Source organism: Giraffa tippelskirchi, chromosome 12 (genome assembly GCF_054371585.1).
Source record: "Giraffa tippelskirchi isolate mGirTip1 chromosome 12, T2T-mGirTip1v1.2.pri, whole genome shotgun sequence".
In the NCBI taxonomy this organism is placed as follows: domain Eukaryota; kingdom Metazoa; phylum Chordata; class Mammalia; order Artiodactyla; family Giraffidae; genus Giraffa; species Giraffa tippelskirchi.
The window spans coordinates 26,684,431-26,709,536 of record NC_137286.1 but is presented as its reverse complement, the minus strand read 5'-3'; the positions used below and the strand labels follow the sequence as shown (position 1 = coordinate 26,709,536).

The window sequence follows — 25,106 nt, the reverse complement described above, 5'->3', positions numbered from 1 at the left end:
TCACATTTTTCCTAAAATTATATATTGGTTGTTTTAAAAAGTCGTATTACCTCAAAAGCATTTCTTTCACGAAACATTTAAAAATTTATAATCTTCCTCTTTCTGACCACCACACTTCAAAATGTTTCAACTCTTGGAACAATTATCCAAAGTATCACAAGCATTAGGTTGCTGAAAAAGTAATTGTGGCTTTGGACCCAGAATTTAAAATCATTATAACTAGGCTCAAACACATCTTCATTAACCAAAATAGGAACCATTACAATCAACACATTTTTGCAAATGACAGATATATTTGTTTATTCCTGTACCATAAAAACTGAGCTTCAAGACTCAATAAACTCTTGGAAAGTATTTTTGCATCCTGCTGGTTATAGAAGCATTTTTCCTGAAAAGAGTTGTCAAGATGCTTTAAGTGGTAGTTGGTTGGCAAGAGATCAGGTGAATGAGCCAAAACTTCACAGCCCAATACATTCAACTTTTGAAGCATGGGTTGTGTGACATGTGATCAGGCATTGTTGTGGAGAAGAACTGGGCCCTTTCTCTACACCAATGCTGGCTGTATATGATGCAGATTTCCATGTATCTCATCCATTTGCTGAGCATATTTCTCAAATGTAATGGTTTCATTGGGATTCAGAAATCTGTTGTGGACCAGACGGTCAGCAGACCACCAAACAGTGGCACGATCTTTTTTTGGTGCAAGTTTGGCTTTGGGAAGTGCTTTGGAGCTTCTTGATCCAACCACTGGGCTGATTGTCGGCACCTGTCGTACAAAATCACTTTTCATCACACGTCATAATCCGATTAAGAAATGGTTTGTTGCTGTTGAGTAGAATAAGAGAAGACGACACTTCAAAAGGACAATTTTTAAAATTTCTGGTTAACTAATGAGGCACCCATTTATCAAGGTTTTTCACTCTTCCATTTTGCTTCAAATTTTGAATGACTGCAGAATGGTTGACACTGAGTTCAGCAACATCTTGTGTAGCTGTAAGAAGATCAACTTTGATGATCCTCTCAATTGGTCTTGTCAACTTTCAGTGGCCAGCCACTGCGCTCCTTATCTTCAAGGCTCTAGTTTCCTTTGCAAAGCTTCTTGTACCACCACCGCACTGTACCTTCATTAGCAGTTCCTGGGCCAAATGCCTTGATGATGTTGTGAGCTGTCTCCACTGCTTTACGACTTGTTGTGAACTTGAATAAGAAAATCATTCAAATTTGCTTTTGGTCTAACATCAATTCCCTAGTATAAAATACATATAAAATGAACAGCAAGTAATGAGTCATTAACAAGAAAAAAATGTGCATTAAAATGATGTACAATATAATCACATTTAAGAATGTATTCCAATATCAATGGTAAAGTTCAAGAATGCAAAATGGCAATTATTTTCTCCAATTACTTCTCGCACCAAACTAACAACTGAAGTTACATGTTCAACAACATTGTTACTTTCTACCGTCACTTTTCTACAGTGATTTTTTTTTTTCCTTTTAATTGCTTTATTTCCTCAGAGTGACAAGTCTCCGCCTTTTTCTGGCCCTTCCCAGAATGTCAGTCTCCTTTATTTACCCACATTAAAGAGTGATACGTTTAAGAAGACTGGCATCTGTATGAAGTATTTCCTGTTGTAAACATGTGTGCAATAAAATTAACTTTCATCGTTTTGCTGAGACGACCAATAGACATATTTCTTCATTAAGAGAAAGTAAGCTACTCAATAACTTAATTATGGTAAATTTTAAAAGTTTTTTTTTTTTTTTTAAATTTCAGTGAACATGGAATCAGTACAAATGAATTCATCTGGATTATTTAACACATTAAGTTTGGGAAAATTAAGTAAAATCATCCACAACTCCAGAAGACCTGAAAATGATACACAGCTATATAACATATAGTCTAAATTCAAGTTTCAAAACAAAAATAAAGATCTAGGAGCAATGATAAAGATTCAAAACCTAATAATAGTCTAAGATCCATAAGAGAAAAGAAGCACTGCTGACTCTCTTAAGCTGTGAAGCAAAGGTAAAAATATGTCAATTTCATTATACAGAATCAAGAATTTCTGATTGAGGGTTTTCTTCTGTATTAGCTTAAAAAAAAAAAACAAAAAACAAAAAAACACATGAATCACATACTGTATGTGACTCCAAATTCCAGATCTCAGAAGTATTTTACAATTAGCACCAGAAGAAGATGAAAGAAGTTCATTTTATTCTGCTTCTTAATAAGTAGTAACTGGTGATTTTCAGGTTGAAAAAGGCACTAAAAACTTTAAAAAATCTTTTTTGGAATTTTGGTATTAAAAAATCATCCATACCTAGAGAATCCAACAAATGAAACAAAGAAGCACAAAGAAGCACATTTTATTCATGTAAAATAACAGAAACATCGAAGCAGTTTCTGCACAGGAGCCAAAAGGGGATAATTTACAAAGACACAAGACAACAAAATGGTAAGAATCCATTAAAATGAAACCTTAAAAGGACATAGTCTTAACACAAAATACCTGAAGAGGGGGGTAAAAAAACAGATTAATGATGGAAAAGACATAACTATTGGAACTGACCTTACAATTTGTACAGACTAAAAAGGTAAAGATTATGTCTTATAGTGATAATAAGCACCAATTAAATAACAGATTTGGCACTTAGTAAAGGATCATGGAAAGCTATGACAAACCTAGACAGTGTGTTAAAAAGCATAGACATCACTTTGCCAACAAAGGTCTGTATAGTCAATGCTATGGTCTTTCCAGTGGTCATGTATGGATGTGAGAGACATGTACGGATATAAGAGATGGACAATAAAGAAGACAGAGTGCCAAAGAATTGATGCTTCTGAACTATGATGCTAGAGAAGACTCTTGAGAGTCCCTTAAAAAGCAAGGATATCAAACCAGTAAATCCTAAAGGAAATCAACCCCAAATATTCATTGGAAGGACTGATACTGAAGCGCCAATACTTTGGCCACCTGATACGAATAGCTAGCTGACTCACTGGAAAAAACCTTGATGCTGGGAAAGATTGAAGGCAGAAGGAGAAGAGGGCAACAGAGGATAAGATGGTTGGATGGCACCACTGATTCAATGGACATGAACTTGGACAAACTCCGGGAGATTATGAGGGACAGGGAAGCTTGGTGTGCTGCAGTTCATGGGGTTGTGAACAGTCGGACATGACTTGGCAACTGAACAACAACAGCAAAAGGATCAAGAACAACGGGTTTTTCAATTGTTTTTACAGGTCATGATGCACCATTAATAGAATCGTCTTTGCAAATAATCTTTTAAAAAGTAACTGCAAAAACCATCTTTACAATAGCATCAAAAACCAAAAGTACCTAAGGAATAAACCAAAGATATACAAAATTTCTGCATAAAAAGTTTAAAACTTTAACAGAGACACAAAAGATAAATGGACTAGCAAACTCATTAATGGAAAATATCAATTTTCACACACACATTAACCAAAACAATTAACATAATTGAAAACAATTAATGTAATTCCAATATACTCCCAAAGTGTGTGTGCAGAACTAGAAAAGCTGATAATGAAGTCTTCAAAAGGTTGCAAGAATTACCAAAATGTGATATTCAGAAACATAAAAGGAGCAATGCTGTTGGGAAAATGGTGTCAACAGACTTGCTTGACGGAAGCGTTGCCATAAATCTCCAGTATGTAAAAAATGCAATATCTGAAAAGTGCAATAAAATGAGGTGTGCCAGCAAATGTTTTTATGATCTATCTCTTCATAATCTCAGATTGAGGGAAGATTTCTTGAATAAGATAAAGACATTAGGGCCTTCTCAGGTGGCCCAGTGGCTAAGGTTCTGTGCTCCCAATGCAGAGGGTCGGCGTTCTACTTCTGGTCAGAGAACTAGATACCACATGTCACAATTGAAAAATCCCACATGGCTCAATGAAGATCCCGTCTGCCACAATAAAGATCCAGCATAGCCAATAGATAAATAAATTGTATCTTTAAAAGACACTAACAATAAAGAAAAGGATAGATAAATCTACTACAATTAAAGACCTTCTGTTCAAGATAAAGCAGGGACTGGCAGGCAACCTTCTGGACAATCTCAAGTGAAAAATGGTTAAAAAAAAAAAAAGTTAGAAGAGGCAACACAGACCCAATGTGACTTGCAAAGCCTAGTATATTTACTATTAAAGTTTGCAAACCTTGATATTAGACAAAACAGATTTTAAATGATAAAAGGCTGCAAAAGACAAAGAACACTGTATACTAATAAGAGATTCAATACAACAAGAAAACTAAGATCACGGCATCCAGTCCCATCACTTCATTGCAAATAGATGGGGAAACAATGGAACAGTGACAGACTTTATTTTGGGGGCCTCCAAAATCACGGCAGATGGTGATTGCAGCCATGAAATTAAAAGATGCTTGCCCCTTGGAAGAAAAGCTATGACCAATCCAGACAACATATTAAAAAGCAGAGAAATTACTTTGCTAACAAAGGCCCGACTAGTCCAAGCTATAGTCTTTCCAGTGGTCATGTATGGATGTGAGATTTGGACTATAAAGAAAGCTTCGCGCCACAAAATTGATGCTTTTGAACTGTGGTGTTGGAGAAGATTCTTGAGAGTCCCTTGGACTGCAAGGAGATCCAACCAGTCCATCCTAAAGGAGATCAGTCCTGGGTGTTCATTGGAAGGACTGATGCTGAAGCTGAAACTCCAATACTCTGGCCACCTGATGCAAAGAACTGACTCATTGGAAAAGACCCTGATGCTGGGAAAGATTGAAAGCGAGAGAAGGGGATGACAGAGGATGAAACGGTTAGATGGCATCACCGACACAATGGATGTGAGTTTGAGGAAGCTCCAGGAGTTGGTGATGAACAGAGAAGCCTGGTGTGCTACAGTCCATGGGGCTGCAAGGAGTCGGACATGACTGAGCAACTGAACTGACAATAAGAAAATACAACAATTATATTTATGTACCCAATGATACCATCAAAATATATAATGCAAAAACTGACAGAATTAAAGGGAGAAAAAGTTCAATAATAATAGCTGGAGTCTTCAATATTCCACTTCAGTAACATATAGAAGTACGAGACCAAAAATAAGGAAATAGAGGACCTGAACAACTCAATAAACCAACTAGATCTAACAGATATATAGGAAACACTCTTTCCAACAACAGCAGAATACATTCTTCTCAAATATGCATGGGACAGTCTCAAAGACAGACCATACGTCAGAATATCAAATCAAGCCTAATCAATTTTAAAACATAAATAGCATTAAAAATATTTCCTGTAGGACTTCCCAGGTGGTCCAGTGGTTAAGAATCCACCTGCCATTTCAAGGGACAGTTTCAATACCTGGTCCAGGATGATTCCACATGTCACAGGGCAACTAAAGCCCATGTGCCGCAACTACTGAGGCTCACATGCCCTAGAGCCAGTGCTCTGCAATAACAGAAGCCACTGCAATGAGAAGCCAGTATACCACAACTAGAGAGTAGCCCCCACTTGCCATAACTAAAGTTCATGTACCAACGAAGACCCAGCAGAGCCAAATAAATAAATATATATTTTTTAATTCTTATGATCACAATAGATGAAGCTAGAAATCAATAAAAGAAAGAAAACTTGAAAAAGCCACAAACCCTTGGAAATTAAACAAAACACTCTTAAATAACTAATAAAACAAAGAAATCATCAGGAAAATTAAAAAAATACTTAGGAACGAAAATAAAAAACACAAAACTTACCAAAACTTATGAGACACAGCAAAAGCAGTGCTAAATGAAAAACTTACAGCTATAAAGGCCTATGTTAAGAAGCAAGAAAGAACTCAAATCAACAACCTAACTTTAAAACTTAAGAAATTTCAAAAAATGAACTAAACCCAAAGCTAGCAGAAGGAAAGAAATAACAAAGATTAAAGCAAGAAATAAAATGGAGAAGAGAAAAATTTTAAAAAGTCAACAAAATCAAAACTTAGTTCTTCAAAAAGATCAACAAAATCCACAAACCATTACCTGGATTGACTAAAGAAAAACACACACACACACACAACTAAACTCAGAAATGAAAGGTGGGGGGACATTGCAACCAATTCTAGAGAAATAAAAAGGATTATACAAGTACCACATACAACTGTACACCAACCAACAAATTGGATAACCTAGAAACACAAAATTCACCAAGGATGAATAATGGAAAAAAGGAAATATGAAAAGGCCTACAATTAATAAAAAGATTAAATCAATAATTAAAAATTTCCCTACAAAGAAAATCTCTGGACTGATTGCTTTACTAGTGAATTCTACAAAACAGTTAAAAATTTAACACGAATCTTTAAAACAGTTCCAAAAATTTTTTAAAGGAACATTCCTTAGTCCAATGAGGCCAGTATTGCCCCAAAAGGCAAAGTTAAAAAACACTGCAAGAAAACCACAGATACTCATCATTATAAATACTGATGCAAAAATTCTCAAGAAAATACCAGTACATCAAATTCAGCAGCATATTACAAAGATTACAAATCATGACCAAGAGAGATTTACCCCTGGAACACAAGGATGGTTTAACACAAGGAAACCAACGAATATAAAATATTACATGAAAAGAATAAAGGAGGAAAAAAAAATGACCATTTCAACTGATGCAGAAAAAGAATCTGATGCAACTGAACATCCTTTTCTTGATTAAAAAAAAAACTGTCAACGAACTAGGAACAAAAAGGAAACTCTCACAACATAATAAAAGTCATTTATGAAAAACTACAATGAACACCATACCAAGACTGAAAGCCTCTACTCAAAAATCAGAACAAGGGTGTCTGCTTATAAGACTCTCGTTCAACGTAGTTCTAGAAGTCATACACAGAACAACGAAGCAAGTAAAATGAAAGGAACCTAAGTTAAAAAGGAAGAAGAAAAATTATCTCCGTTCAGATGATGTTATACGTAAAACAAATCCAAAAGATTCCACAAGTCTGTTACTACAAATTAAGCAAAATACCAGGACACAGTCAACACACAAAAATCAACAGCATTCCCATCCATACACTACCAATGAACAGCCATGAAAGAAAATTATGAAAACAATTCCATTTACAAAAGCACCAAGAAGAACAAAATACTTAATGTAACACTTATACAAGAAGGTGAAAGACTGCTAAAAAAAAAAAAAAGTATCGCTGAATGAAATTAAAGACAGAAATAAGTGTACACACATTCCACATTTGTGAATTAGAAGACGTCAATACTACCCAACTGATCTACAGATTCAGTGAAATCTCTATCAAAACCCCAAGGTACTCACTGGGTCTATGTATTATCCTCTGAGCTATCCAACAATCAATATATGATTATCACATATCAATCTAAAAATAATTTTGACACTGAGAGCACAGCAATTTTTTAAATTTCAAGACCACTAGAGGTCACTAGTGCAAAACATCCAGCACTGACTCAGCTAAAATACTATCAACCTGAAGTATTTCTGTTAGTGTAGTTTCCAACATTTCTAAAATAAGAGCATTTTACTTAAAATTAAAACTTAACAAAATGTTTTATTGTAAGATTTTTCTTACTTTAAGCAATATTTAAACTGAATGCAAACACTAGATGTAGGTGATTTTATCTAATGATTTTAAAACATTCTTTAGAATTCATTAAAAACCAAGTATGTAGAAACTACATCATTTAAGTTCAAATTAACAGATAAGGAACTGAAAAGTGTTAAATGCTTTAGATATGGAAGAAAACTGAACACAAAGTCAGGTTATAGCAACTAATAAATTCATAACATTTAAAACAGTAAGCTCTCAACAAATGTTAGTACCTTCTTCCCTTACGGGGCAATTCAAATTATACAGGTGATTCTGTTCTAAGCACTTAAACATTTGGGGTTAAGCCATGTTTAGCTGTAAATAATTCAAGGTACAAGTATAGAGTCAGGTGACCCATGGAATTTTATAGGAATGCAAAATACAGAAAAGTTAGTAATTTATAGAAGCTTCAAAAACCAGCTAATTAGAAATATAAAGGAGGCTAGATTTTACACACACAAACATGCTTAGATTCATGATTCAGTGTGTTGAGGAAATGCAACTACACAGAAATTTTTGTATAACCATCTTGAAATTCAAGCACTCAGTCCCCACTTAACAAGGTACAGTACACTCAAAAAGTATACTGTACAGGATACTAAAAAAGTATACTATCTTTTCAAGAAGAATGAACACAAAAAGCGTGCCTGCAATAGCCTGTAAGATTTTTCGTAAAAATAACCTTTTCCAATTTTATATATAGCTAACAATTACAAGGAAATGAGAAACACAAAATACTAACACTTCCAGAGGCAGATAAAACTTGTACTTTTTTTATCTCTGCTATTTATAAATGAGTCTAATACAAAATTGAACAGAAATACTACAACCATTCTCTAAAATTCCAACGTAATTTTACATGGTAATAGTTGGTTTAAAGCATAAGAGACTTTCAATTTTAAACAATCAAATCTGTATTTCATTAAGTTCTCATTTATCTGGGATCTGAAAGCATAAAGCTCCAGGTATAAGCCCATTTTCTATAAGCAGAAGAATTTACCCCTTCAAGGTGTAAAACCATAAACCATTTTAATGGACTTTCAAAAAACACATGTTTAGGGAACTCCTTGGGCTTCCCTGGCAGCTCAGTCAGTCAGTAAAGAATCTGTCTGCAGCGCAGAAGACCAGGGTTCAATCCCTGGGTGGGAAAGATCCTCTGGAGTAGGAAATAGCAACCCACTCCAGTATTCTTGCCTGGAAAATCCCATGGACAGAGAAGCCTGGCAGGCTACAGCCCATGGGGTCACAAGAGTCGGATATGACTTAGCCACTAAACCACCACCATCCTGGCAGTCCAATAGTTAAGACTATGCATGTTCACTGTCGCTGCCCAGGTTCAACACATCTGGGAACTAAGACCCTGCGAGGTGTGCAGCGTGGGCAAATAAATAAATTCATAAATAAGGAAAGTTTTTAAAAATTTTTTTAGATAGAAAAAATAAAAGCACATGTTTAGTGACATCTTCACCAATTTAAAAAACTTTTATAAATGAGATCTAAAACTTCAAAGCTTTCACACAGCAAAGGAAACAATAAACCAAAAAACCAGACTGGGAGAAAATATCTGCAAATGATGTGACCGACAAGTGATAAATTTCCCAAATCTACAAACAGCTCATGAAGCTTAATATCATCAAAACTAACAACTCAATCAAAAAATGGGTAGAAGACCTAAACAGACATTTCTCCAAGGATAGCCAAGATGCACATGAAAAGATATTCAAAATCGTTATTAGAGAAATGCAAATCAAACTACCATGAGATATCACCTAACACCAGTAGAAAAATCCACAAACAATAAATGCTAGAGGGTGTGGAGAGAAGGGAACCCTCCTACACTGTTAGTGGAAATATAAATTGGTACAACGATTATGGAGAACAGTATGGAGGTTTCTTAAAAAACTAGAAATAGATCTGCTACCATATGAGCCTGCAAGCTCACTCCTGGGCATATACCCAGGAAAAACATGATCCGAAAGGATACATGCACTCCACTGTCTATTAAAGTACTGTTTACAATAGCCAAGACATGGAAGCAACCTAAATGTCCACTGATAGAGGATAGATAAAGATGTGATACATATATACAGTGAAGCATTTCTCAGACTTTAAAAAGAATGAAATAATGCCATTTGAAGCAACAATGGATGGACCTAGAGATTGTCATACTGAGTGAAGTAAGTCAGACAGAGAAGCAGAAGCAGAAACATCAAATGACATCCCTTAAATGCAGAATCTACAAAGACACGATACAAATGTACTTATTTACAAAACAGAAACAGAGCTGGGACTTCCCTGGTGGTCCAGAGGTTAAGAATCCACCTGCCAACACAGGGGACATGGGTTCAGCCCGTAGTCCAGGAAGATTCCACATGACACAGGGAACTATGTCCATGCATCACAACCACTGAACCTCATGTGCTCTAGAGCCCATGCTCCACAACGAGAGAGACAAGAGACCCAGCACAAACAAAAAACCAATCAATCAAATAAAAATAAAATAAAAATCTTCACAGCAACATCAAAAAGAGATAAACAAAACCCAGAAACAGACTCACAAACTTAAGAGAATGAACTTAATGGTTGCTGGGGGTTGGAGGGGTGGGTTGAGGAATGGCAGGGGAAAGGAATAGTTAGGGAGTTTAGGATGGGCAGGTACACAATGCTCTATTTAAAATGGATAACCATGTTGTGAGACATCAATGAAGGCAAGCACCTTTACACACTAGATGGTGACATGATCAATGAATGCCCTGTGCTTCAGTCCCAACTGCTACTGGCCCTAGCATCAAGCAGTGGGCCTTGGAGGGCAAAATCATTTTGGATGAACTGAAGCAAGAAGTTATCAATACCAGAAGCAAGGCAGAGCCTCCCCAGTGTACCTCTGGCCTGGTGTGCTGACGGCCAGATTCTATTCGCTGGCTACATGTAAAACCTGTCGTGAGTTTGGCAGGTGACCACCGGCACCCACTAGAAACAAACACGGTAGAGCTTTAAAAATTTAAAAGAATGGATACATGTACATGTATGGCTGAGTTCCTTTGCTGTCCACCTGAAAATGTCACAACATTGTTCACTGGCTATACTCCAATACAAAATAAAAAGTTTAATTGAAAAAAAAAAGTAAAATTAGTATTACCTTTCCAAAAAAAGGTATGTTACAAATAACATCAATACAAATTCATAAAGAGACTAAAATATTGCAAAAGCCAGTAACGTTAATGGTAGTGATTTAGAATTTGCAGAGTAACAATACATTGACACATCCCCTTAGCTGCACAGAACCATTCCTTATCAGCTTATAACCTTATCAGCTTATCCTATTTTGTACCAATAAACTGTGGAAAATTCTGAAAGAGATGGGAAAACCAAATCACCTGACCTGCCTCTTGAGAAACCTGTATGCAGGTCAGGAAGCAACAGTTAGAACTGGACATGGAACAACAGATTGGTTCCAAATAGGAAAAGGAGTAGTACGTCAAGGCTGTATATTCTCACCCTGCTTATTTAACTTATATGCAGAGTATATCATGAGAAACGCTGGGCTGGAGGAAGCACAAGCTGGAATCAAGATTGCCGGGAGAAATATCAATAACCTCAGATATGCAGATGACACCACACTTATGGCAGAAAGTGAAGAGGAACTAAAAAGCCTCTTGATGAAAGTGAGAGAGAAGAGTGAAAAAGTTGGCTTAAAGCTCAACCTTCAGAAAACCAAGATCATGGCATCCGGTCCCATACTCCATGGCAAATACATGGGGAAACAGTGGCTAACTTTATTTTTCTGGGCTCCAAAATTACTGCAGATGGTGACCGCAGCCATGAAATTAAAAGATGCTTACTCCTTGGAAGGAAAGTTATGACCAACCTAGATAGCATATTGAAAAGCAGAGACATTACTTTGTCAACAAAGGTCCGTCTAGTCAAGGCTATGGTTTTTCCAGTGGTCATGTATGGATGTGAGAGTTGGACTATAAAGAAAGCTGAGGGCCGAAGAATTGAAGCTTTTGAACTGTGGTGTTGGAGAAGACTCTTGAGAGTCCCCCAGACTGCAAGGAGATCCAACCAGTCCATCCTAAAGGAGATCAGTCCTGAATATTCACTGGAAGGACAGATGCTGAAGCTGAAATTCCGAAGAGCTGACTCACTGGAAAAGATCCTGATGCTGGGAAGGATTGAGGGCAGGAGGAGAAGGGGACGACAGAGAATGAGATGGTTGGATGGCATCACCGACTCGATGGACATGAGTTTGGGTAAACTCCGGGAGTTGGTGATGGACAGGTAGGCCTGGCGTGCTGCGGGGTTGCAGAGTTGGGCACGACTGAGCAACTGAACTGAGGAAGCGATAAGAATAAATGGACATTACTTGTCTAACATATTTTATTGCTACTTATGTATCTTTGAAAAGAGAATGAAATTCTTTTAAGAATATGGCTCGGTATAACTCTTTTAAAAACTAAATGGGAACACATGTAAGCCCATGGCTGATTCATGTCAATGTATGGCAAAAACTACTACAATATTGTAAAGTAATTAGCCCCCAACTAAAATAAATAAATTTATTTAAAAAAAAAAAATAAATAAAAAATAAAAACTAAATGGGAAAAGCTTCTATATAAGCCACTTTCAGATTTTATTATTTCCTTCATATCTGTGCTGACAAGACTGATTCTTTGGAGAAACCAGTAACAAAAGAATGTTGACTTAAAAGGAAGATTACTGTACTACTATAAAAGAGTAAAAAGGCTTTTACATGACTACAATTGGGAAGGGAACATTTTTCTTGTTACTACTGGAGGGCAACCTTTTGTTCTCAAGACTGTTATGTTTCTTGAAATTATTTTAACTCCCTAAGAGATATTTCTAACTTCTTAATGAAAATAATTACAAATAATAATTCTGTAAGTGAGTTTTCAAGAATAGTTTATTATCCTTCCTCTTAAAGTACTTCTAATAATCAATTATGGTTATGCTAATCAGGAATGCAAATCAATAATCAGTCAGAATGGCCATCAAAAAGTCTACAAATAATAAATGCTGGAGAGGGTGTGAAGAAAAGGGAACCCTCCTACACTGTCGGTGGGAACATAAATTGGTACACAGCCACCATGGAGAACAGTATGGAAGTCCCTTAAAAAACTAAAATCAGAGGCTTCCCTGATGACTCATTGGTAAAGAATCCACCAGCAAATGAACCAGACATGGGTTTATCTCTGAACTGGGAAGATTCCACATGCCACGGAGCAACTAAGCCCATGTGCCACAATTATTAGAGCCTGCACTCTAGAGCCCTGGGATCCACAACTACTGAGCCCATGTCCCTGGTTCGATCCCTGGGTCGGGAAGATCTGGAGAAGGGATAGGTACCCACTCCAGTGTTCTCGGGCTTCCCTTGTGGCTCAGCTGGTAAAGAGTACGCCTGCAATGTGGGAGACCTGGGTTGGGAAGATCCCCTGGAGAAGGGGAAGGCTACCCACTCCAGTATTCTGGCCTAGAGAATTTCATGGACTGTGTAGTCCATGGGGTCACAAAGAATCAGACACGACTGAGCGACTTTCACTTGCTTAAAAGGCACATCCTTGAGGATGGAAGGCAGACTCATACTGGTGTTTCTGTTACGGCTGATTATGACATGAACTGGAATGTTTACTGGGTGAGTAACTTTAAAGAACAGAATTTCCAAAATAAAAACAAAAATTTTGTACATGTATGCCTTTAGGTAAGGAGTTAGTGTCAGGGGTAGTAACAAAGATTGAAGAACCCTGTAATGATCTGAGCATATTAAAAGACCCTGCAACTGCTGAAGTCTGTGCATAGAGCCTATGCTCTGCAACAAAAGTAGTAAAGGCAATGAGAAGCCCAACACAGTAACTAGAGATTAGCCCCTGCTCACCGAGACTAGAGAAAAGCCCACAAAGCAACGAAGACCCAGCACAGCCAGAAATTATTTAATTTATTTAAATTATATTTTAAAAAGTCTAAAAACAGAGTTAGCATATGATCCAGCGATCCCACTCCTGGTAATTCATCTGGAAAAGATGAAAACTCTTAACTTGAAAACATACGTGCATCCCAATGTTCACAGCAACATTATTAAGAGTAATTAAGTGCCCATCACCAGACAACTGATTTAAGATGTATTGTGTGTGTGTGTTTATATATACAGTGAATACACTGAAATATTACATAAATATATATGCTATTTGCCACAACATGGATGGACCTAGAGAATATCATACTAAATTCAGAGAAAGATAAATATTATATATTACTTATATGAGGAATCTAAAAAATTATACAAATGAACTTATTTACAAAACAGAAACAGACTCAAAGACAGAAAACAAATTTAAGGTTACCAAGTGGGAAGTGGGAGGATAAATTAGGAGTTTACGATTAAGAGATACAAACTACTATATATAAAATAGATAAACAACAAGGACCTACTGTATAGCACAGGGGACTACATTCAATGTCTTGCAATAACCTATAATAGAAAAGAATCTGAAAAAGAATATACATATATACATGTATATGCACATATATATTTAAAAATGAATCTTTTTGTTGTACACTTGAAATTAACACATTGTAAATCAACTATACTTTGGGGAAAAAAGGGACTAAACAAAAAATATATTTTTATAGGCTTTTTTGGCCAAATCATGTCCACATGTTGCAATCTGTTATGTCTCTTAAGGATGGGGAATCTTAAATAGCATGGAGAATTGTTTTCAAGTGAAAAAAGGAACACGGTAATAGAAAATACAATGCAGAGTGAAAATAAATCTAGACAGTTACTACAAAATCACAAAGTTAAAATGTAAAAAGACAAAATAATTTGCGATGATAGAAGGCAGAAGAGTAGTTACTTCTAGGAGCCAGTGTGGGTGGGGGGATGCTGGTGCAGACCGACCAAGTGAAAACGAGACAGACACATCTGGGGCACTGGCAGCAATATCTTGATTTGAGTGGTAGTTACACTGGTGCACAATTTATGAAAATTCATCAATTTGTATGTTTAAGACTGGAGTATTTTACTAAATGAATGTTATTTATACTTCAATTTACAAGTTCAGGCATAAATACATTAAAAATATCACTCAACACATACCTCAATGCCATAATGTTATCTCTGGGTGCCTGGATAAGCAATTTTTGTTTTCTTTTCTAGACCTTTCTACAGTCAGTCCTCCACAATTAAAAGAAAAATATTTTAGAATCAAGAATGCCACTAGGACTTTCCTGGTGGCACAGTGAGTAAGAATATGCCTGCCTGTGCAGGGGACATGGGTTTGATCCCTGGTCAGGGAAGATTCCATATGCCACAGAGCAACTAAGCACGTGCACTGCAACTACCCAGCCTGATTGCTGCAACTAATGAAGCCGGCACACTCTAAGGCTTGCAAAATGAATGAAAAAATAACATTTTACACACACATACACAAAGAACGTTACTATTGGGAACTTCCAATAGTGGTTAGGACTTGGGGCTTTCATTGAGGTGGCCCAGGGTTCAATCCCTTTCCAGGAACTAAGATCCTGTAAGTCTCGGCGCAGCCAAAAAAAAAAAAAAAAAAAAAATTGCTATCAATTTTAACATTCCCTCTAAACATTCATTTATCTTCTCTCTGCTCATACTGATGAAAATATACATCATTTTTTTTCTCCCATACAATTGTCCTTCTGCTGAATTTCAGGTTTTGAACAGCTCTGTTACTAGTTAAAACAAATGAATATTAAAATCCAACTTTTGTTCACTGGCTAAAGAGAAATATAGAGTTTATATGTGCATTTTGCATAATATGTAGCAGTCTATATGCAATACACTGGTGTATGTGGAATGCACCTGTCTAAACATGTGAGATACATCATACACACACACAGTGTGAGGAGTCCTTCACATAAATAACTCCCTTACCAAAACTCTGCTCAAATATCTTCTCAGTGAGACCTATTCTAACCAATCCTTTAAAAATTACATACGGTCCTATATTTCCATACATTCTCAATTGCTCTAATCCTCCTCCACTTTTTTTCTTACCACAACACTTATTCACTTTCTAACAATAATTTCTTATTTATTCATACAGTTTTTCAATTGATTTATTTACATATTATTGCTTGTTTCCTCCCTTCAGTTTCATGAGAGCAGGAATCTTTGATTGCTTAGTTCATGGTTATATCCCAAGCATTTAGAAAAGTGTGGGGCAACTAGCAGGCCAGAAAGAAAGGGGATGGGACGGGTGGGAAAGAAGGAAAGGAAAAAAAAAAAAAAGGTCTGTGCAAAGTTCAATGACATACTGAGATGGATGAGAATTAGAAGGAAAATTATGGTGACGAACAGCATCTTATTAAAATTATAAATTAAAATTACTGAAACATCTTCTCAAGAGTAAGGATTCAAAACTTCTATACTCAGCTGCTTTCATCACAATTATCTTCATACACATCTGTATTTCTCTATTATATAATAATGTGAGTAAACTACAAGTTGTGCCTGACCCCAAAACAAGTATTTATCTACTAACAGATTTATATTGACTAGATCTCACCAGGTAGATCACGACTAGTCCATCACAAATACTTATACTAAACAGCAATCTGTCAAAACTGCAACTTACAAATTAGGAGGTTTTTCATTACAAGACTCACTATGGAACTTTTTTTTTTTAAGTTAATAAGTGCATTCAAAGGAATTCAATATAACATGAAAAGCAAAGTGAATCTTTGAAGACTGAAGTGATCAAAATTTCCTCCCAAGAGTTGATGGTATCAAACACTTTATTCAGAAGAAATCTAATTCCTATCATTATAACTGATAATATTTTCCTTCTACACAAAATCTCCCCTTTCTTCCTTGCTTGCCTGTGCATGTGCAAACACACACTATGACTGCACCTTCATTAAAACGTTCATAAAGTTTAAGTGGGTACTTTTAAGTAATCTAACATCAACCTCTTTAACTTACAACTCTGAAGAGCGAGATTCTCAAACTACAGCAATATACAGACCTCTTAAAAAAGGAAAAATGTTTCTTCAGTTTGTAAAAATTATACTTCTACTGTTATTTAAACCTACGCAAACATAAACCTTTTAAAATTAGTTTTATTGGAATAGAGTTGATAAACATAAATATTTAGGTAAACTCCTTACACATACAAATCTTACATAAATAATAAAGCCAAATAAACCAAAAACTAAATACAAAGTGTCTAACAAAATTCAACTGAACACAAACACTTAAAAATAAATGGCATGGCTTTGCTGAATAAATCTCTGCTCATAACACAAAAATGGCACTAACTGCATTACCTTATTGTCATGAGACATTTAGTACAAGCATTCCTTTTAGATTGTAATGCTTGTACTAAATGTCTCATGACAATAAGGCATGTAAAATTTTCTCAATTTCACATAATTATAAAACATTAATTCAACATGCTAAAAAAGCATTTGGTCTCCACTAAAAACTCAAAAGCATCTTACTCATTAAGGCTGGTAGTTCTATTCTTTTCCTTAATATTACCACCTAACAATCAAACAAGTAACACCTGCCACCACCAAAAACAAACACAAATACACATTCTAACCACAGCATCAAATGAAAGCATTTAATTGTGAGTCAGATGATCCAGAACACGTTTAGGACAATCTACCACAGAAAATAAAATTGGTACATCTAAAAATTCTATAGCACTTTCAGACCTCATTTGGTAATCATATGTCCACTGTATGATCCGAGCAGCAGATAAAGTGAAGAGTTTCCACTATCTGGTAACCCACAGCCATCATGAAGAAGTTTTCAAACCTAACTGTGGAATCATCTTCCAGAAAGTTCAAAAATAAATCAGATTCATTCGTCCAAAATGAATTCAGGACTGATGAAAACAATATACTCCAAAAGCTGACTTTATTATTGCTGTCGTCACTGAAGCATTTACATACTATTTACCATTATTCCCAGGAGGAGCAACAAAATGTCTTTTAAAGGCTATAAAAACCTTTTGCTCAGTTTCAGAATCCTGATAGTCTCTTCTTAGAAATTACTGTAAGAAACTAATTAAGGGAAGGAGTACTGATCAAAGGATACTAGTCTAGGAGTTTTAAGACTTATGCTCTAATCCTTATTTGTCACTAACTAGCTTCAAAACCCCTTAGGCTCACTCATTCCCAGCTCCCTCATCTGTTAAATGAGAGGGCAGAATTAGATGTCTTCTTAAGACAGAAATGGTATGGACCTAACAGAAGCAGAAGATATTAAGAAGAGGTGGCAAGAATACATGGAAGAACTGTACAAAAAAGATCTTTACGACCCAGATAATCACAATGATGTGATCACTCACCTAGAGCCAGACATCTTGGAGTGCAAAGTCAAGTGCGCCTTAGGAAGCATCACTATGAACAAAGCTAGTGGAGGTGATGGAATTCCAGCTGAGCTATTTCAAATCCTACAAGATGATGCTGTGAAAAGTGCCACACTCAATATGTCAGCAAATTTGGAAAACTCAGCAGTGGTCACAGGACTGGAAAAGGTCAGTTCTCATTCCAATCCCAAAGAAAGGCAATGCCAAAGAATGCCCAAACTACGGCACAATTGCACTCATCTCACACGCTAGCAAAGTAATGCTCAATCTTCTCCAAGCCAGGATTCAACAGAATGTCAACCATGAACTTCCAGATGTTCAAGCTGGATTTAGAAAAGGCAGAGGAACCAGAAATCAAATTGCCAACATCCGCTGGATCATGATCGGAGAAGGAAATGGCAACCCACTCCAGTACTCTTGCCTGGAAAATCCCATGGACGGAGGAGCCTGGTGGGCTGCAGTCCATGGGGTCGCGGAGGGTCGGACATAACTGAGCGGCTTCACTTTCACTTTTCACTTTCATGTACTGGAGAAGGAAATGGCAACCCACTCCAGTGTTCTTGCCTGGAGAATCCCAGGGACGGGGGAGCCTAGTGGGCTGACGTCTATGGGGTCGCACAGAATCAGGACACGACTGAAGCGACTTAGCAGCAGCAGCAGCAGCTGGATCATGAAAAAAGCAAGAGAATTCCAGAAAAACATCTTCTTCTGCTTTATTGACTGTGATAAAGCCTTTGACTGTGTGGATCACAATAAACTGTGGAAAATTCTGAAAGAGATGGGGATACCAGACCACCTGACCTGCCTCTTGAGAAATCTGTATGCAGGTCAAGAAGAAAGAGAATTGAACATGGAACAACAGACTGGTTCCAAATTGGGAAAAGAGTATGTTAAGGCTGTTCATTGTCACCCTGCTTATTTAACTTATATGCAGAGTACATCATGAAAAATGCTGGGCTGTATGAAGCACAAGCTGGAATCAAGATTGCCCGGAGAAATATCAGTAACCTCAGATATGCAGATGATACCACACTTATAGCAGAAAGTAAAGAACTAAAGAGCCTCTTGATGAAAGTCAAAGAGGAGAGTGAAAAAGTTGGCTTAAAGCTCAACATTCAGAAAAAGATCATGGCATTTGGTCCCATCACTTCATGGCAAACAGATAGGAAAACAATGGAAACAGTGACAGACTTTATTTTCTTGGGCTCCAAAATCACTGCAGATGGTGATTGCAGCCATGCAATTAAAAGACACTTACTCCTTGGAAGGAAAGTTATGACCAACCTAGATAGCATATTAAAAAGCAGAGACATTACTTTGCCAACAAAGGTCCGTCTAGTCAAAGTTATGGTTTTTCATGTATGGATGTGCGAGTTGGACTATAGAGTAAGTTGAGCGCCGAAGAATTGATGAATATACAGAACCCTAGCACAAAGCGGCAGTGCAAAGCTTCCTCCCAGGAAGCTTCAACTGTTGGTAAACTGGGTAGTTTTCCTGTGGAGAGAAGGCCGATGTTGGCAAACTTTTTCTTTTTTATACGACTGGATAGTATTTCATATTCTTCTTTGTTGTTTCTGTTTTACAGCTCTTTAAAAATAGGGCATGACAAAAATAGGCAGGCCCCAGAGTGGGTTTGGCCTGCAAGTCATAGTTTGCCAATCCCTGAACTTAGAAAGTGCAATGTATCAGATATTTGAGAAATATAAAGAAAACAGTAATTATCAAGACCATAAAAATGGGTTGTTGTTGCTAAAGGCAACTAACTGACTCTTCAGAAAAACATAGCGGGAGGTAAAAATGAGTAATAGGGAATTAAAAACTAAATGTCAAAAAGCCAGAAGGTTCTTTGGTAGCATAAAATCTCTACAAAAGGCTAAGGGCCAAGACTTATTGTATAAGTAGCAGGGCTTCAAAGAAAGTTGAAGTCAATGTCTGCTATGCCGAGGTTAAGGCCTGCATACGAAACAAGAACAAATTGGAACCCTGAAAAAATGATATGGAGTCATGGACTGATTAACCTGAAAGTTCTCAATCCTCAGGTTCCTTGAGTTCTCTGAGCTTGGAGAAGGAATCCACACATTCTTAAGTGCAACTGATATTCCCATCAGCAAGAATTACCAAGAAAAGACATATAAAATTATCTTCTTCATAAAAGCAATGAGAATAGTGGCAAAAGCTGGAAGAATCATCTTTTTCAAACTATGAAAATTACAAAAAATTAAAGCAATCTGGGGAATGTTTATTCAGCAATATGACTGAATCTTGGTAAGAAGAGCAAGCTTTGTGGCTGTTTCCATTCTAACCCCTTCACAGTCAGTGAAAACCTGCAATCATAGTGAATGCCAACAAACACCAGAGGCAGCACAACAGAACTGGAGCTTCTTCAAAGTTCTACTCCCAGAGAACTCATTATCTGACCTGTCTGGTGGTTCCTAGAAAACCTAAAGCTGTCTTTATGTGACCGGACTCGGAGCTCATCCAGAGTAAACAGTCTTCTTTCTTGTCAAAAACAATCAATCAGAGGCAACAGTCAAACACTGCAGCTGAGATTATGGACAATTTTGGAGGCAAACAACAGCATGATCAAAAAGCTAGGGAATGAGATGTCCATGGGGGCTTTGGAAAGCTCCAGCATATTCTTGGGACTCTAGAAGGCCATACTCACACATAACCTGTGCACATTCTCAGGAAAGAGCTGTGAAAGCCCTAAACGCTCACCACTGGCGAACACTTAGGCTCTGTACAAGCAAGAAAAAACAAGCCTATAAATTGCTTGCTTAGGTGAGTGTTGAAGGCATGTCTTAACATACACATTGAGGCCTTTAGCAAAGACTAGAAGATTTACATCATTCAGGCATCCAAGGAAACTTACGCCTGTTCATTACTTTAACCACTAAGCTAACTATGCAGACACTTTAGTGACCACATAGAACAGACTTTATAGTATTAATACCAAAAAGTCACTCACGTACATACATAATTGATCAATCACAGGGAGAGAATATAATTTCTACAGCTGCCACATTATTTAAAATGTCCAGTTTTGACAAAAAAATTAAAAGCATGCAAAGAAACAAGAAAGTATATTCTACACACACAATGGGGGGGCACACGTGGCAATATACACTATTCCTAAGGAAGCCCAGACATTGAACTTAACTAGAATAAGACTTTAAATCACTTATTTTAAATATGTTAAAACAACTAAAGGAGAGTATGAGAACAATGTCTCAACCAAATTGACAATCTTAATATACAAAAAATATTTCTAAAAAAGATCCAATAGAAATTATAGATTTGAGTAATATATAATAAAATGAAAAAGTCAACACAACAGCTCAATAGTAGATATGAGCTGGCAGAAGAAAGAAACCAGCAAACTTGAAAACAGATCAACTGACATCAGTCTGAGAAACAGAATGGAAAAGAAAAAAACAACTGATCAGAGACTCAGAAACCAGTGGCACACAATTAAGAATACCGACCTACATATAATAGACAGGAGACAAACAAAAGGACAGAGTATTTGAAGAAATTAAGGCCAAAAATTTCTAAAATTTGAAAAAAAAAAAACCATATACATATTCAAGAGGCTGGAAAAGCTTCAAACAGGATAAACTCAAAAGAGATCCACAACAACATGTACAATCAAACTGTTGAAAGAGAAAAAAGCAATTTATCACAAATAAAGGCTCCTCCCAAGAGTTAACAGCTGATTTATCAGAAATCACGAAGACAATGGGACGATATATTCAGTGGTGTGGAAAAAAGCCAATCAGTAATTCTATATCCAACAAGACTTCCCTTAGAATTGCAGAAGGCATTCCTAATTAATAAAAACTGAATAAGCTGTCACCAGTAGACTTGCCCTGAAAGAAATAATAGGAGCACTTTAGCTGAAGTGAAATGACACTAAATAGTAATTCAAATCCATTATGAAAATACAAAGCACCAGTACAAGTAACTTCATTAGTAACTCCTTTTTTCCTATCTAACTTAAAAGACCAAAACATCAAGTGGCAATTAGAAGGATGATTTATGACTATACAATGGATAAAGATGTAACTTGTAGGGTAATGACAACACAACGGAGGGGGAAGGGAATGGAGCTCTATAGGAATAAAGTTTTTATATGCTCTTGTAACTGAACTAGCATTCCAATTAGATAAAATGGTAATGATAAGCCCCAGAACAACCACTAAAAAGGTAACAACAACAATACAGGAAAAGAACAAGGAAGTTAACACTGGTACACTAAAAGATAACTGTGCTTAGTCCGTCAGTCATCTCCAACTCTTTGCAACCCCATGGACTGTAGCCTGCCAGGTTCTTCTCTCCATGGGGATTCTCCAGGCAAGAATACTGAAGTGGGTTGCCACTTCCTACTCCAGGGGATCTTCCCAACCCAGGGATCAAACCCGTGTCTCTTGGTCTCCTGCAATGGTAGGCAGATTCTTTACCACTGTACCACCTGGGAAATTAAGGAGAAAGGGAGAAACAAAAGGAATCTAACCTCAGCAGAGACATTACTTTGTCAACAAAGGTCCGTCTAGTCAAGGCTATGGTTTTTCCAGTGGTCATGTATGGATGTGAGAGTTGGACTATAAAGAAAGCTGAGTGCCGAAGAACTGATGCTTTTGAACTGTGGTGTTGGAGAAGACTCTTGAGAGTCCCTTGGACTGCAAGGAGATCCAACCAGTCCATCCTAAAGGAGATCAGTCCTGGGTGTTCATTGGAAGGACTGACGCTGAAGCTGAAACTCCAATACTTTGGCCACCTGATGCAAAGAGCTGACTCATTGGAAAAGACTCTGATGCTGAGAAAGATTGAGGGGAGGAGGAGAAGGGGAAGACAGAGGATGAGATGGTTGGATGGCATCACCGACTCAATGGACATGGGTTTGGGTGGATGCCGGGAGTTGGTGATGGACAGGGAGGTCTGGCGCTCTGTGATTCACGGGGTCGCAAAGAGTCGGACAGGACTGAGCAACTGAACTGAACTGAATCTCAGCAGTGCTATCTTCCCCAGGGACCCGTTGAAATAGTAATCTCTTTCTTACACATAAATCCCCTCCTTAACACTATTCTCTCTGCTTCACTTTCCTCAATATCACTTATCCCCATATGACAAACTTTATTTTCTTTCTCTGTCCACTAGAATTTAACCTTAACAAGGCCAGCAACTTTATTTTATAGCTTTATCCTCAGTACCTCACACACATCTACTGAATAAACACCCCAAAAATAAACAAATGAACAGTCAGTACAGCTAAGCCTTATAAGAAATGTCTCCTATTAAGAGTAGCCTAAGAGAAAGGAAAATATGTGTACATGCACAATTTGTAGACTAAGAAGGAGGAACTTTATAAGTTTTCTATGTTCTCTATTAAGCAGGAGGTAAAAACAACTGCTGAGTTGTAGGGGCAGACAGTAGGGTTGAAGATTTATGGAGAGTAGCTAGCTGCCTTGCATGTTTCTATTGAAATTAAAATATAAATCAGATTCAAATTCTGAATTCTGAGCACTACTGCCTTAAAACAACAGTCATGTGATTTCACGTAAACTGTACACCAAAATTTCATGCATTCTTATAACTTAAAAAGTGCTCAGTAAAAAGAATCAGAAGGATCAGTAAAAAGAAATGAATGACTTGAATCGAGTTTGAAAAAAGCATCTACCAGTCTATAACCTTTAAGTACTGAATGTACCAGTTTTATTAAGTAAAAGTCAGTTATATCCACAGATGTGAAAGCAGAGTCTTGAAGAGATAGCTGTACACCCATGTTTAAGCAGTGTTATCACAACAGCTAAAAAGTGGAAGCAACCCAAATTTCCACCAACTGACAAATGGATGAGCAAATTGTGGTGATGTGGTAATGTATATAATATTCACCTTTAAAAACAGAGGAAATTTTGACACAAGCTACAATATGGATGAACCTTGAGGACCTAACGGTGAGTGAAATAAACCAGTCAGAAAAAGACAAATACTGATGTACTCCACTTATATGATGTACCTAGAATAATTAAATTTTATAGAGACAGAAAACAGAATGATGGCTGCCAGGAGTAGGGGGACAGGAGAATGAATAGTTACCATTTAACAGATATAGGATTTCAGTTTTACAGGATGAAAAGGGTCCTAGGGATGAACTATGGTGATGGTTGCACAATATGAATGTATTTAATACCACTGATGGAGAAGGCAATGGCACCCCACTCCAGTACTCTTGCCTGGAAAATCCCATGGATGGAGGAGCCTGGAAGACTACAATCCATGGGGTCGCTAAGAGTCAGACACGACTGAGCGACTTCACTTTCACTTTTCACTTTCACGCACTGGAGAAGGAAATGGCAACCTACTCCAGTGTTCTTGCCTGGAGAATCCCAGGGACGGGGGAGCCTGGTGGGCTGCCGTCTATGGGGTCGCACAGAGTTGGACACAACTAAAGCGACTTAGCAGCAGCAGCAATATCACTGATGTACTTAAAAATGACTGAGACAGTAAACCGTTGTGTTTTTGTTGTGTTGTTCAGTCACTAAGCCATGTCTGACTCTTTGCAACCACATGAACTGCAGCACAACAGGCTTCCTTGTCTGTCACTATCTCCCTTTGTTGAAAAAGCAAGAGAGTTCCAGAAAAACATCTATTTCTGCTTTATTGAGTATGCCAAAGCCTTTGATTGTGTGGATCACAATAAACTGTGGAAAATTCTTAAAGAGATGGGAATACCAGACCATCTGACCTGTCTCTTGAGAAACCTGTATGCAGGTCAGGAAGCAACAGTTAGAACTGGACATGGAACAACAGACTGGTTCCAAATAGGAAGAGGAGTACGTCAAGGCTGTATATTGTCACCCTGCTTATTTAACTTATATGCAGAGTACATCATGAGAAACGCTGGGCTGGAAGAAACACAAGCTGGAATTAAGATTGCCGGGAGAAATATCAATAACCTCAGATATGCGGTTGACACCACCCTTATGGCAGAGAGTGAAGAAGAACTAAAGAGCCTCTTGATGAAGGTGAAGGAGGAGAGTGAAAAAGTTGGCTTAAAGCTCAACGTTCAGAAAACTAAGATCATGGCATCTGGTCCCATCACTCCATGGGAACTAGATGGGGAAACAGTGGAAACA

The 25,106-nt window shown here is 37.2% G+C and overlaps 1 protein-coding gene across 7 annotated transcripts in view; it reads right to left on the bottom strand.

Moving 5' to 3' along the window:
* Positions 1 to 25,106, bottom strand: part of STRN3 (striatin 3) — a 106,761-nt gene that overhangs the window by 61,192 nt on the left and 20,463 nt on the right. The window lies entirely within an intron of this gene.